This window comes from Bufo bufo, chromosome 4, assembly GCF_905171765.1.
Source record: "Bufo bufo chromosome 4, aBufBuf1.1, whole genome shotgun sequence".
Lineage (NCBI taxonomy): Eukaryota > Metazoa > Chordata > Amphibia > Anura > Bufonidae > Bufo > Bufo bufo.
Window position 1 is genome coordinate 472,117,881 of NC_053392.1, and position 16,940 is coordinate 472,134,820.

Sequence of the window (16,940 nt, forward strand, 5' to 3'; positions counted from 1 at the left end):
TAGGCTTAATGAGTGTAGGAGTCCCGCTACCTGAACAATTGTACCACAATGTGAATGAGGCCCTCATTTATGTGATATACTGTACAGGCTGTTTCAGAGTGTCTCTTGCTTGTAATTTTTTGCATTTTTGTGCATATTTATGTCAGTCTGTAAAAGTGGCGTACAACTTGGACAACATGGTTCCCAGCAGCGACCTGGGAGTCCAAGATTCATCCGGACTTCATCCCCATGCTGTTCCCGATCCATTTCGGTGGTATTTCTGTCACTTTCTGACTTTTTCCAATGGACCAGGCACCCTCCCCTCTTCAGAGCAGGGGGTGCCTGGTTGTCTCCCATTGACTTCCATTATACTCGGGTGCTCGGTCGAGCACACGAATATAGCAATGTGTTCAGGCCGAACACCCGAATACTTTGGTGCTCGATCATCACTAGTGCTTATTTTTATTTGGCTTTCATATGCAAAGAAACTTTAACGTGTACATGTGATGTTTCGGTCCTACTTGGACCTTTATCAAACAATAAATGACAAAATACAAAAAATGACATATGAGTATCAGAAAATTGCAGGAAATGATGGTAGTAATAAAAACCAAAGTTTGCATTATGTATACTGTTACAGAGCAGGTTAACATAGTAAACTTCTAAAGAGCGCATAATACACAATAATATCTAGAATCCATAAAGTGAGCTCAGGTACAGTATATAATTAGATACTACTGATATCATCTAGTAGGGCCCACTAGATGATATCAGTAGTGTCTATTAATATACTCTACCTCAGCGCACTCTCTGGATTCTAGATATTATTGTGTATTATGCACTCTTTAGAACTTTACTATGTCAACTTAACTTGCTTTATAACAGTATTACTGTTTGTAAGGTTATGTTGTGCAGAGCAGTTAATACAACACAGGAGGAGGGGATAAGCAGCATTTGTTGACTCCGACAAATATTCATGAGGAAAACTTCTGTGAGAATGCTGTTACACACCCACACAGCTCTGCAACTGCATATAAACAAAGGGCCAAAACAGGAATAGGTAAATGTGTAAATATGATTATTATTATTTTTTGGGCCTAAAATGTGGTTAGTTTTTGTAAGGCTTCTTTCACATTAGTGTTAGGCTTGTCCAGCAGGCTGTTCTGGCAGGGGAACAGCCTGCTGGATCCATACTAAAGCTTGCACACATGTGCTTGGACAACCCTATTAATTTCCCATTGAACTGCTTTAAATAACCACCATGCTTCTGGTGAACAGCAGAAGAAACATAGATTATTTAAGTAAAAGGATAATACAAAATTGAACATTGTGAAATTGGAAAGTTCTTGAAACGCTTTTCGGAACACGAGTGCCAAAGATGTTGTTTAGCATAGGATGAAGGTACAGTGTCTGCTTATCAAATAAATCTGGAGATCCTAAATAGGAAAAATGTTTTCAGAGGTTTTGTAGTTTACGAACAATTAGATCTCTTAACATCGTGATTCAGATTATTTGCTATGCAAAGCATAATTCATTTACATTAGAGAACATGACGCATCTTGGAGAATGCAATAGTGGCCAAAAGAAATAATGAGCTCTAACTATAAGTGGATGAATTTATTGCCAAAACATTCCCTGTTCAATGTTCCAAGCAAAGTGGCAAGAATTTCAAACTCTTAAAGATCTATAATTGACATTCAATTTAAAAACAGATTCCTTCTTGAATAATTGAAGAAGTAGTATTTAAGAAATATTTAGTCCATTTGTTCTAATGTTACAATAAACAGTTTCCCTATCAGGACCTACAATGAGGTTAACAAGGTTGTCCAGCTCCGAGAAAATGTCAGTATGGGCTGAAAAGCGTTTTTAAAATAAAGAAAAAAAGACACTTAACTACACTATTTAAATTCCACTCCATCTCAACGCCAAGGGTCCAGTCCCTGATCCTTCCAATTTCAAGCAGGCTGGAAGTGTGTTGTCCCAATCATGGTCATGTGCTCTGCTGCAGCCACCAGGGCCGGTGCAAGGATTTTTGCCACCCTAGGCAAGATAAAAATTGCCGCCCCCCCTTATCAGATGATCTGCCCATATTATGACATCAAATTTGTTCCACCCGTTTCTCAGCATTTAAATTAAAAGAGTTATATGTTGCAATAAAGCCCCTGTAACGGACCGTTTCAGCAGACAAGGGGTTAAAATCCGTTTAGGCGATATGCCCCTTTCTGAGAGACAGGCAAAGCTACTGCAGAACACCAAACTCCCGAACTGGATACAAAATAGCACTCCAAACTGGGACCTCACGAATAGCTGCTAGCAGACGAACAGGAATCAGCTTACACTCCTGGCAATCAGTCTCTAACAGAATACAGTGGATCCCCCCAATAACGAGACAAGGCTCCGTGTTGAGGGTCAAGCAGTGGTCTCAGGTGTTGGCACACCCAGCCTGGTTTTTATTACAGTTGTTGCAAATACAGATCCGCCCACAGGGAGGTATAAAACAACCAAGCCCATCTGGTGTACACGCCCCTAGGGGACCAGAAGGAAGACTGGGACACAGGACAGATATGCAGCACTGCAGGACACACAGGGACAATACATCCCCACAATGCATCATGGTTTCCTCCTCTCTGCCCTGGAGACACCCGAGGAGTAATCCAATTATCTGTCAAGACAAAGGGAAATCACCAATACACATGTGGGGACAACAGAACAGAAATCACCATTTAAACATACAATGTCACAACCCTTTTCAATACACAGACATTTAACATCCCACAATGACACAAATTAGACCAGGAGTTCAAGTTAGTTCAAGTCATTTGTGAACAAATGAGGCCTGGCTGATGAGAGGGCCCATAATCCTGGGGCAAGAGGCCAGCAGCCAGGCCCCTCCAAAACCCAGTGGCGAGGTTGGTTTCGCCACACATCTCCCCCTCCCAGGGAAGACTAACCAGGTACCTGACCTCACGGTCAGTTCCTGAGTTAGTCTGGCAGTCCACCCACAACCCAATACTGGACCTGTTGGATTTGGTAGCCTGTCTCTGTCCAGTGAGTCCACCAAGGTTATGTTGGTAGCTGGTACTCCCGGTCTCTGTGTTGCTCCCTGGCTTGGAGTGGAGGTTGCTTTGTGGGCAGGTATCAGCGGTACTCTGCCCTGGTGCCAGCGTTACCATGGAAGAAGCCTGGTTGGAGCCTGGTTGTTGGAGGGGGAGACCGACTGTCTCTACCCCCTGTGCTGTAAGTGCAGAGACCACGGTCCCATCTGCACTGTTGTGGGGCTTACTGTCTCCCCCTGGTGCGTTAAGCTGCCGCTGGGGAGAGGGGGTAACGAGCTCCTCTCCCATACATACTTCCAGCCGCTGGGGAGGGCGACCGACCGTCTCCGCTCCCAATACAGTGTCCTGCTGCTGGGGAAAGGAGACTGGGCTCTCTATTCCCCGCTGGACACTCTGCCGTTGGGGGACAGGACCGACTGTCTCTGCCCCCTGTAACTCCGCCTGCCGCTGGGGAATGGAGACTGGGCTCCCAATTCCCAATAAATCACACGGCCGCTGGGGAATGGAGACTGGGCTCCCAATTCCCTGTACATCACTCGGCCGCTGGGGAATGGAGACTAGGCTCCCAATTCCCAAAAAATCATGCTGCTGCTGGGGGGCAGGAACAACTACCTCTGCCCCCTGTAACTCAGCCTGCCGCTGGGGAGAAAGGACGCTGCTCTCCTCTCCCTGCATTTCACACTGCCTTTCCGGCATATCACCCTGCTGCTGGGGGGGCAGGAACAACTACCTCTGCCCCCTGTAACTCAGCCTGATGCTGGGGAGGGAGGACGCTGCTCTCCTCTCCCTGCACTTCACACTGCCTTCCCGGCATATCACTCTGCTGCTGGGGGGCAGGAACAACTACCTCTGCCCCCTGTAACTCAGCCTGACGCTGGGGAGGGAGGATGCTGCTCTCCTCTCCCTGCACTTCACACTGCCTTCCCGGCATATCACTCTGCTGCTGGGGGGCAGGAACAACTACCTCTGCCCCCTGTAACTCAGCCTGCCGCTGGGGAATGGAGACTGGGCTCCCAATTCCCTGCAATTCACACTGCCGCTGGGGAATGGAAACTGGGCTCCCATTTCCCTGCTGGACACTCTGCTGCTGGGGAGAGGAGACTGAGCTCTCTCTGTCCCGCAACTGTAACTTCCGATGGAGGTCCACCCAACGTGGCAGCTGACCGTCACCTTCTGCCCGGTATAGTAGGGTCTTGAACACTAGACTCCTCACGAACTTCACGGATTTCTCAGCTGGATTGGGTCCGAAGAAGTTCAGCCGCAACCACATCATACGGTCAAATTCCTCAACAGAGTATCTGTACTCCACTGCTGGTTCCATCCTGGTGCTTTTAGGGTCGCTGTACTGAGACATGCGTTGCCCTTAAGTTGTAAAATCCAAAGAAATGGTGTCTCCTGTAGCTGTGCTTCTGGCTGTAGGAACGATCCCGCTGCTTGCCACCAATGACCGTTTCAGCAGACAAGGGGTTAAAATCCGTTTAGGCGATATGCCCCTTTCTGAGAGACAGGCACAGCTACTGCAGAACACCAAACTCCCGAACTGGATACAAAATAGCACTCCAAACTGGGACCTCACGAATAGCTGCTAGCAGACGAACAGGAATCAGCTTACACTCCTGGCAATCAGTCTCTAACAGCATACAGTGGATCCCCCCAATAGTGAGACAAGGCTCCGTGTTGAGGGTCAAGCAGTGGTCTCAGGTGTTGGCACACCCAGCCTGGTTTTTATTACAGTTGTTGCAAATACAGATCCGCCCACAGGGAGGTATAAAACAACCAAGCCCATCTGGTGTACACGCCCCTAGGGGACCAGAAGGAAGACTGGGACACAGGACAGATATGCAGCACTGCAGGACACACAGGGACAATACATCCCCACAATGCATCATGGTTTCCTCCTCTCTGCCCTGGAGACACCCGAGGAGTAATCCAATTATCTGTCAAGACAAAGGGAAATCACCAATACACATGTGGGGACAACAGAACAGAAATCACCATTTAAACATACAATGTCACAACCCTTTTCAATACACAGACATTTAACATCCCACAATGCCACAAATTAGACCAGGAGTTCAAGTTAGTTCAAGTCCTTTGTGAACAAATGAGGCCTGGCTGATGAGAGGGCCCATAATCCTGGGGCAAGAGGCCAGCAGCCAGGCCCCTCCAAAACCCAGTGGCGAGGTTGGTTTCGCCACACAGCCCCCTATTAAGAATGGTGAAGAATAACTACCATAACTTAAGCCATAGCTAAATAAACAAGCCTGGGGCGAAAAACAATAAGCCCACCCCCATGACACTTGATGACTTTTACAGAAGAAACTGTATACTGTGGGGCACATGCTATATGTGTATAACATAAACATATTTCATATGAAAACTTACAGTTACTTGGCTTGACCCTTGGGGATCTCGGACACCACTTCAACACTTTGGCTGGGGGGCTCGGTGGAGCTGATGTGTTTTATCCTAATGAGAAAGATTTCATAATAAGGATTTGGAGAATGGGCAGAGGGATAGCAGAGCAGGGAGAGGCTGGTGTTGCTACTAGGGGGTCATACCATGGGGGAGTAATAAAGCCCACCATAATGCCCCCCCCCCAGTAGAAATAATTCTCCTTCTAATGTGACAGTTCCAAAAATACCCCCTTGTAATGCCCCCAGTAAATGCCCCCATAGTGCTCCTCTCCCCCCTCCCTCCTAGTGCCCCCCATAATGTACCAGTATAAAATGCTCCATATATAGTGCCCCAGTAGATGCCCTCAGTGTCCCCCATAATTTGTAAGTATAAAATACCCCTTCTCAGTGCCCCCGTAGATGACCCCATAGTACTCCTCTCCCACCTTCCCCATAGTACCCACCATAATGTGTCCCAGTATAAAATGCCCCTATAGAGAGCCCCCATATAAAATAGCCGTTCTTTGTGGCCTCAGTAGATGCCCCTATAGTGCCCACCAATAATGTGCCAGTAAGAAGTGCCCCCAATGTGTGATAAGTGGCCCCATAGATGCCCCCCAAAAATGTGCCCTCATAGATGCCCCCCAATCATGTGCCAGTAATAAGAGTCCCCCACCATCATGTGTCAGTAACAAGAGCCCCCCCATATCATGTGCCAGTAGCCAGAGCCTCCCCTATATCATGTGCCAGTAGCCAGAGCCCCCCTATATCATGTGCCAGTAGCCAGAGCCCCCCTATATCATGTGCCAGTAGCCAGAGCCCCCCCTATCATGTTCCAGTAGCCTGAGCCCCCCATCAACATGTGCCAGTAGCCATAGGGCCCCCCTATCATGTGCCAGTAGCCATAGGGCCCCCCTATCATGTGCCAGTAGCCATAGCCCCCCCTATCATGTGCCAGTAGCCATAGGGCCCACCGTATCATGTCCCAGTAGCCATAGGCCTCCCCTATCCCTATCATGTCCCAGTAGCCATAGGCCGCCCCGATCATGTGCCAGTAGCCAGAGCCCCCCATCATGTGCCAGCCCAGTAGCCACCAGTATTGACAACAACAAAAAAAACACTTATAATTACCTCCATGTCAGCGATGCGATGCAGGCTCTTCCAGCCTGTGTCCCGTGCAGTAAGGCTCAGGGCTCAGGCGGCGCGATGACGTCATCGCGCCACCTGCGCCGACCTCTGATAGGCTGCCGGCACTAGGCCGGCAGCCTATCAGAGGAAAGGGAAGGGACACACCTCTCACTCCCCTGCTGCACAGCCTTCTGTATCGCTGTCCTGGAAGTGCTCATCTCCGTGTGACACTTGTCCACTCATGCTTATAGTTAGTTGTGAGCCTGCGCCCCTAAGGACTCTATGGAAGAGCCGGCCCTGCTTACTAGAGCGGCGGCGCAGCATGAGGGGCGCCGCCGGCCACTTAACCAACGTTTTTTTTTTTAAACCGCACGGTTCCGGCGCCCCCTGCTAAATTGTGCCCTAGGCGGCTGCCTAGGTCGCCTTACAGGTGGTGTCGGCCCTGGCAGCCACTCACTGGCCTCAGTGGTGCACAAGACCACAGAAGGGACATCACACTTCCAGTTCCCCAGAAAATGTAGAACTTAAAGAGGTTATTCCATGATTAATAAAAAAATTAAAATCCGACATCATATAATACATGACAATCTCATTCTAACAAAGCTAGAACCAGCCCTGTACCTCACATGGACCCAGTGATCTCCCCATTCATTGCTCTGCTAGATTTATATGATGCTGGTAGCTCAAGGGGAGTATCTTTTCTGCTGCAGCTCAGGGGGTGTGTCCATGTTCTCCCTATTACAGCTCAGGAAGCAGTTGAAGGATGAAACTGAGCATGTGCGGCCTTATCAGTGAGCAGGTCAAAGAAAAAAGAAAAAAAGATCAAAGAGCAGATGACACTATACAGATACATTTTATTGAATAACTCAGTAGCTATATAAAATTTTTAATCATATGCAAGTACAAAAGTATTTAAATCCAGGTGCTAGTTTGAAAACTATAGAAAAATGTTTGTGGGACAACCCCTTTAAGCAGTGGATTTGGCATTCTGTATTATGAATAGTGTTGATTGCGAATATACTACTTTTCACTTATATTTTTCCTATCTCTGGCCCTGACACACAGAAGGTATTGTACAGATGTCACAAGTCACTGCAGACACCCTCTATAAAAAAAAGTATTGAAAAGCATGGGGGAAAAAATTGATGGCTATATTATATTGCTGCCACCACACAAAATAGTCCTTAAAGGACTTTTGGGTCTTTGAAAAGTTTTTCAACTAAATAGATTGCGATCACACTCCCTACACTATCTGTCCCTTCCTAGGCGCAGCTCTCCCTGACTAATAATGAGCCGAACACGCGCCATCGGGTGCTATATAGCACCCGATCATGTCTTCCGGCCAGCCAATCACTGTAATGCCAGTAACCAACAAGGCTACAGCATTACAGTGATGGCAGTACTTACCTGCACGTTTATTGGCTGCATAGCAGCCGCGAAACGTGCGGGGAGGAGACTCGAGCATGGCGCTCGAGCACATGCGGTACTTGGCTGAGTACCGCCATGTGCCGAGCATAGCGATGCTCGAGCCAAACAGCAGTTTGGCCGAGCATGTTCTCTCAACACCAGTTGGGGCGGAAAGTGCCTCTATGTTGGTTTCTACTTTCTTAGGGGTTTTTGTTTTATCTTTCTGGGTACGTCTAGATCTCCCTCCTCTGCATCCTCTAAGTCTTTTTTTTGTCTTTTTCGTGAGGATGACAGGGGGTGAAGAAGTGTGTGATTTTCAGATTCTGTTGCTTTGGAGGAGATTTTGCAGACTGTGAGCCTGTCGGGATGAAGAACGGACTGAAAAGATTAATGCTGGACACAAATTTTGGGGTTGGGGGTGTGGTATTTCGTGGAGTGGTGGTGGGCGACAGATGTCCTAAAAAAGGACTGTCTGACAAATTTGGTGGTAAAGCTAAAAAAAAATCTCTGAATGATTGGTTGAGGAGGAGTAGGTGGACAGATTGAGGATAGAGTCTATCTGGGTGTTTTCGGGTTGGATTGTGACAGTTGGAAGAAAGATTCCTGTTCAAACTTGTCAGACAGTCCTTGAGAGCTACTATAACATGATACTTGATGATTTCAACACACTCCTTGCTCCTGATCACGGTAAAACTCTCTCCAAACCCGGCAACCTCAGTCCCATCGAGAAAAAAGCCTTAAATAATCTAAAAAACAATAAGGAAGTAGTCATAAAAAATGCCAATAAAGGGGGTGGAATTGTCATGGACCACAACTACTATCTGGTCAAATCCAGTAGGATTCTATCAGATCTTGAATACTACAGGGTCCTCGATAACGACCCTACAGGACCTTTTATAAAATGCTTGACTGAACTGATAGATTTTGGATTCACATCAGGTATTATTGACAAAAAAGAAAAACAATTCCTCTCCACACTTCACCCCTTAATAGCACGCTTCTATTTCCTACCCAAAATCCAAAAAATCTCTAGTCAATCCCCCAAGAAGACCTATCATATCTGGTATCAATTCCCTTACATCAAACCTTTCAGCTTATGTTGACAAATTACTCCAAAAATATGTTCAACTGCTTCTGTCATACCTGAAAGATACAGCCAACCTTATCAATCTGTTAGTTTCATTCAAATGGCACAGTTAATACATTTGGGTTACTTTAGATGTTACCTCCCTATACAGCAACATTGAGCATGAGTTGGGTATTTTTGCGGTAAAACATATCCTTGAAACAGATCCCACTATGCCAGATTCTCAAAAATAAGTAATCCTGAGAGCAATAGAATTCATACTACACTACAACTATTTTACTTTCAACTGGGTTTTTTACATTTAAAACAAGGGGAAGGCAATGGGCACCAAATCCGCCCCCTCGCATGCAAATCTCTTCATGGGATTTTTCGAAAAACATTATGGCTTGCTCTTTCATCCAAATATAAAAAATGTTTGCCGTTATATTGACAATATTATCTTTATTTGGGAGGGCAATATAGAAGAACTGATATAATTCACTGAAAACCTCAACACCAACAACTGGGTTTTGACGTTTAGTCTTGATTATAACCCCAGTGAAGCTATCTTCCTTGACATCCATTTGACCTTAGTATCTGATAAAATATCTACAAAAACACATTTCAAAAAAGTGGACCCAAACAGTTATCTAGATTATCCTAGCTGCCACCATTCAAAGTGGAAGAAAAACATTCAGTTCAGCCAGATGAAAAGAATAAGAAGAAATTGCTCTGACAATTACACCATGAAGCAACAACTTCACACTCTTCAAGACCATATAGGCTACGCCAAAACACTTGTTAACGAGTTCATAAAAAGAACCATGAAATAAGAGCAAAAAGAGGCACTAAAACCAAAACCAACAGAAACAGACTGCCAAAAGACCCCCAACTCAATCTCATTACCAGATATAATGTGAAACATGCAGCAATCAGACAGATATTAACAAAATATTGGGAGATACTTTTGAAAGATCCCATCCTGAAGAATATACTACCCCTTTCCCCATCCATAACCTTTAGAAGGGCGCAAACTCTGAAAAACATTATCGCACCTTCTTGCCCCAAGATCAGAAGAGACAATAAACTCTCCTACTTAACACATTCCCAACATATGACCTAATAGTATGTCATGGCAGCAGGTGCATTCCAGCATTTTGACATACTATTATGTCATGGTGATCAGGCGGGCACCGAGCGGTGCACACCCGATCACTGCATGGGCCCAGCAGTACCTGGTAGCCGGGTCCCTGCTGTATTAACCCCTTCTATGCTGCGATCAGCGTTGACCGAGCATAGAAAAGATTTACATCGAGTGAGGGAGCCCATCGAGTACCCGTGCTGCTGCAGTGGGGACCCGATGGGTGAGAAGGCAGCCCGTTGCTGTGCAGAGGTTGCCCAATGCCTTGCACAGCATCGGGACCTGCCTTCTACGGGTGCCCAGTGCCCAGGAGATCCAGCCACAGCCTGTTAGTGTATAACTCAGTGTAATACACTAACAGGCAATGCATTACAATACAGATGTATTGTAAAGCATTGCAGAGGGGATAAGACCCCCAAAAGTAAAGTCCCAGATTGGGACAGAATTAAAGTTTTAAAAAAAAGCTAATAAAAGAGTTTTTAATTAAAAAAATAATGTTTCAAGTAAAAAAAAGAAAAAAACGCCCTTTTCCACAGATTATATAGAAAAAAAAGGAAAAAAATGAAAACACACACATATTAGATATCACGATATTAGATATCGCCGCATCCGTAATGACCGGCTCTATAAATATATCACACGATCCACCCTGTCCGATAAACACTGTAAAGAAATAAAATAAAAACTGTTTTAAAAAAAAGCTCTTTTTGTCACCTTACATCACACAAAATTGCATGACCAAGCAACCAAAAAGACGTATGTCCCCCAAAATGGTACCAATAAAGCAGTCACCTCACCCGCAAAAATCTAAGACAATCGCCCAAAAAAATATAGCTCTCAGAACATGGAGACACTAAAACATCATTTTATTTGTTTCAAAAATGCAATTATTGTGTTAAAGTGAAATAAATAAAAAAAGCATACATATTAGGTGTCGCCGCGTCCGTAACAACCAGCTCTATAAAAATATCACATGACTTAACCCCTCAGGTGAACACAGTAAAAAATAGAAACAGTGCCAAAGAAAAGCAATATTTTGGCACCTTACATCACAAAAATACAACACCAAGCGATCAAAAAGGCATATGTCCCCCAAAATGGTACTAATAAAACCTTCACATTATCCCGCAAAAAAGGAACCCAAAAAAAAACAAAAAAACTATGACTATTGACTACTATGGAGCGTAATAATATTACAGGCTATAGTTACTAGAGAGGGGTCGTTGATCCAGGGAGTTATTCTGATTGCCTGATTGGAGTCGGGAAGGAATTTTTTATTCCCCTAAAGTGGGGAAAATTGGCTTCTACCTTACAGGGTTTTTTTTTGCCTTCCTCTGGATCAACTTGCAGGATAACAGTCCGAACTGGATGGACAAATGTCTTTTTTCGGCCTTATGTACTATGTTACAATATGACTCTCAGACAATGGAGACACTAAAATACGATTTTTTTTTTGCTTAAAAAATGCTATTATTGTGTTGAAGTGAAATAAATAAATAAAAAGTAGATATGTTAGATATTGCCGTGTCCGTAACAACCTGCTCTATAAAAATATCACATTATATAACTCCTCAGGTGAACACCGTAAATAAAATAAAATAAAAACTGTGCCAAATAAAGCCATTTTTTGTCACCATCATCATTTAAAGTGCAACATCAAGGCGTATGCCCCTTAAAATAGAACCAATCAAACCGTCATCTCATCCCGCAAAAAATGAGCTCCTACCTAAGACAATCGGTCAAAAAATAAAAAAAAAACTATGGCTCTCAGACTATGGAGACACTAAAACATAATTTTTTTTTGTTTCAAAAATGCTATTATTGTGTAAAACTTAAATAAATAAGAAAAAGTATACATATTAGGTATTGCCACGTCCGTAACGACCTGCCCTATAAAAATGTCATGTGACCTAACCCTTCAGGTGAATGCTTTAAAAATAAATTAATAAAAACTGTGCCAAAACAATCAATTTTTTTGGTCACCTTGCCTCATAAAGTATAATAATGAATGATCAAAAATAATATGTACTCAAAAATGTAACCAATAAAAACGTCAACTCTTCCTGCAAAAAATTATACCCTGCACAAGACGATTGGCAGAAAAATATAAAAAATATGGTGTTCAGAAAATGCTTTATTATGTAGAACTGAAACAAACAAAGAAAGTAGACATATTTGATATCACCGCATCCGTAACAACCTACTCTATAAAAATAGTGCATGATCTAACCTGTCAGATGAATGTTGTAAAAAAATAAAAACAGTGAAAAACAGCAATTTTCTGGTTACCTTGCCTCACAAAAAAAGTAATATAGAGCAATTAAAAATCATATGTACCCCAAAATAGTACCAATAAAACTGTCACCTTATCGCCTAGTTTCCAAAATGGGGTCACTTTTCGGAGTTTCTACTGTAGGGGTGCATCAGGGGGGCTTCAAATGGGATATGGTGTCTAAAAACCAGTCCAGCAAAATCTGCCTTGCAGAAACCATGCGGCAGTCCTTTTCTTCTGCACCCTGCCGTGTGCCCTTACATCAGTTTACAACCACATGTGGGGTGTTTCTGTAAACCTCAGAATCAGGGTAATAAATGTTGTTTTGTTTGTCTGTTAACCCTGGATGTGTTAAAGAAAAAAATGGATTAAAATGGAAAATCTGCCACAATAGTGAAATTTAGAAATTTAATCTCTATTTTTCTTTAATTCTTGCGGAACATCTAAAGGGTTAACAAAGTTTTGAGTAACTTGAGGGGTGTAGTTTCTACAATTGGGTCATTTATGGGGGGTTTCTATTATGTAAGCCTCACAAAGTGACTTTAGACCCAAACTGGTCCTTAAAAAGTGGGTTTTGGAAATTTTCTTAAACATTTTTAGAATTGCTTCTAAAATTCTAAGCCTTCTAATGTCCACAAAAAATAAAATGACATTTACAAAATGATGCAAACATAAAGTAGACATATGGGGAATATTAAGTAATAAATATTTTATGAGCTATCACTTTCTGTTTTAAAAGCAAAGAAATAGAAAGTTAGAAAATTGCAAATTTTTCCAAATTTTTGGTAATTTAGGGATTTTTTCATAAAAAGGTGAAATATATTGATTCAAATTTATGACTGTCATGAAGTACAATGTGTCACGAGAAAAGATTCTCAGAATAGCTTGGATAAATAAAAGCGTTCGAAAGTTATTACCACATAAAGTGACATGTCAGATTTGCAAAAAATGGCCTGGGCAGGAAGGTGAAAACTGGCCCAAGGTAGAAGGGGTTAAAAGTCGACATCCAAAACAAAAAAGGGTCTTTCAAATGCAAAGTACAGTAAAAAGATGCAAATGTTGCTACATGATCACCCTGCCTCTGACAAAAAATGTGTTCTTAAACATGCAATGAACTGTGGAACCAAAAATGTAATGTACAGTACTTACTATAGTGCCCATATAAGTTACAGTATGTAGGTAGGACCACCCAAACCCTCAGAGAGAGGATAAATGAATTTCGTTCAAATATCAACTGCAAAACACTAACACATAGTATTCCTAGACACTTCTCAGAATATCATGGAAGCAACCCCTCTCTCCTCACCGTAACTCCCTTAGAATTGGTTCCACGCTCCTACCAACAACTTTCCAGGAAAGAGATGGACTGGATATATCGACTGAATACTTTATCCCCTTTTGGACTAAATAAAGCTCTAGAATATGTTAACTATTAGCCTGAGTCTCCTACCAATATTTTTTAAACAAAGAAAATGATTCCTAACTAGTGATGAGCGGCAGGGGCAATATTCGAATTTGCAATATTTTGCGAATATTTTGTAGAATATTCGGCATATATTCGCGAATTCGAGATTATATTCTTGATTACGAAAATCGGCAATGTATTATTCGCATAATGCGCGCAAAATACCGGCGTGGGTCACTTATGCTACATTTTTCAAGCTGGTATAAGTTTCCTGAGACTGGAGAAAATGGTTGGCATGGCAGAACATTAGAATAGCTTTATATGCAGATAGAGTGCTCCAATATATTTGCATTTGCGAATTTTCAGCAATTAATGATGCGCATATTTTTTTGCAATACGTGCAACTTGTGACATCCCAGCACTATGTAGCATGTATGTATGGACAGCAGAACCTATTACACTGCCTAACACCCTGCACTGGAACCTATCAGATACACTATAGATCAATCTAATCTACACTGACTATCTCCCACTAACTATCTGAACTATATATATAAGTTAACTGTCTAATGTAATACAACAAAGCACAGAGCACAGCAATGACACTGCTGTTTCTTTCATAACTGCAATAAACTTTAGAAAATAGCTGCTGGGGAGGTTCTTATATACTATTGGTTTCTATTGGTTGCTAGGGATGTTGCTAAGCTGTGACAAAGCCTTCTCATTGGCCCACAAGCTAGAAGAAGGGAGGGATGATCACCTGATGTGTATGTTGTTAAAAAAAATATATATATTCGTCATTACGAATATATAGCACTATATTATAAATATTAGTGAATTCTCGAAGTGACGATATTCGCGATAAAAATTAGCTTTTCAAATATTCGCGCTCAACACTATTCCTAACATTATACTCTATGAAACCGTAGCATAACATGTCATCAGGCCACTAATCCATTTTTGGCCTGCTTCGACTCATCCTGTTTTGATAGTCACCCACATATTAAGAATACTGTCAAACCTTGATAGGATATGTGCCCCCCCCCCTCTTTTCCACCCCCAATTCACACCTTCTCTCAATTGACCAATGTATCAGTAAGATTAGGAATCATCTTTTTTCCTTTATATATGTCCTTTATCTTTTTTATGTATATATTTTATATACAGTGCTGCCCATAATTATTCATACCCCTGGCAAATTTTGACTTAAAGTTACTTTTATTCAACCAGCAAGTAATTTTTTGACGGGAAATGACATAGGTGTCTACCAAAAGATAATAAGACGATGTACAAGAGGCATTATTGTGGAAAAAAAAACATTTCTCTGCTTTTATTTACATTTGAGCAAAAAAAGTGTCCAGTCCAAAATTATTCATACCCTTCTCAATAATCAATAGAAAAGCCTTTATTGGCTATTACAGCTATCAAACGCTTCCTATAATTGCAGACCAGCTTTTTGCATGTCTCCATAGGTATTTTTGCCCATTCATCTTTAGCAATAAGCTCAAAATCTTTCAGGTTGGAGGGTCTTCTTGCCATCACCCTGATCTTTAGCTCCCTCCACAGATTCTCGATTGGTTTCAGGTCTGGACTGTGGCTGGGCCACTCCAAAACGTTAATGTTGTTGTCTGCTAACCCTTTCTTCACCACTTTTGCTGTGTGTTTTGGGTAATTGTCATGCTGAAATGTCCACTGGTGCCCAAGGCCAAGTTTCTCTGCAGACTGCCTGATGTTGTCGTTGAGAATCCTCACGTATTGCTCATTTTTCATTGTTTACTGTGATCAGGTTCCCTGGTCCATTGGCTGAAAAACACCCCCAAAGCATTTGGTTCCCACCACCATGTTTGACAGTGGGGGTGGTGTTCTTTGGGTTGAAGACTTCTCCTTTTTTACCAGTGTCACCGGTCATCTATTGCCTACATCTGGGCTCCTATTCCTGGAGGGTCTCGATTGAGGGACGCCAAATTGAAAATCTCTATTATGAGACACTGCTGTTGGAGTATTGATCTCCACTTCCCCTGACAAACCAGTCAGAAGTCATACTGGCTGGGGAAACGTAACGTTGGTGTTTTTTTTTTTTTTTTTCTTTAGTGTGTTTGTCATGTCATATACTTTTGGTCAATTAGGGTAGGGTGATACAGGGAGAGCCAGTTTAGGCACGAGGACAGGGAACCTCTACCTTCAAGGGGTGTCCCTGGGCTGAGTCCGGCTAGGGTCACAGAGGGATCTTTGTAGGATAGGATTGTTTCTTTAACTATTGGATATTACATTTTTGAATTGTACTACTACTACCAAGGCCTCCAGACCACCCCGGATATCACTAGTGCTAAATAACTATCTGACTGCTTCTTCCACCAGCATCGGTTCTCCACCTAGCTATGGAGCACTACACCCACTGATATCTGAGCCAAGCATGTAACTCCACATTCACTGGTATCTCAGCAAACCGTGAGTAACCATAGAATTTGTCTTCAGTGATTCAACAATGTGTGAATAATCACGGTATACATGTATAGTATTTCAGCTAACCGTGAACAATCACGGAACACGTGTTATGTGAACCTACATAAATCAGGTCATCACTGAACTGTAAAATATCGTTTTTGTATGTTTATTGGTTCTCAGCTGCTTTTCACATACATACAGAGTATTTCATGTGGGGGTAATTACATTCTTATTGATTTCTCACCTGTCTTTTACATACATATTTGGTAATCTCGTATGGGTGTGATTATAGGTACTTCCAGTATGCCTCTTGACCAATGAATGACAGTGTTTGTATTGTATGTCGACTCTCCTGATATATGTAGTCCGGCTGTAGGCCAGATTTTAATAGACGAATAATAAAATGTATATTTTAATTGGGAAGGTGTTCCAGTGCATATAGATTTATTCCTCCCTTATATGTATTCACTGCAAAGCGGTTTTTTTTATGTGATTGGCTCATAATGGTCAAATATTTATTTACTCCTATACCCATATATCCTAGATCTCAATACCATTGATACTAATATTTTATCTATATATTATGTTTTGGCTCACAATGGTCATTTACTCTCATACTCATAGGTCCTATATTTTATCCATATA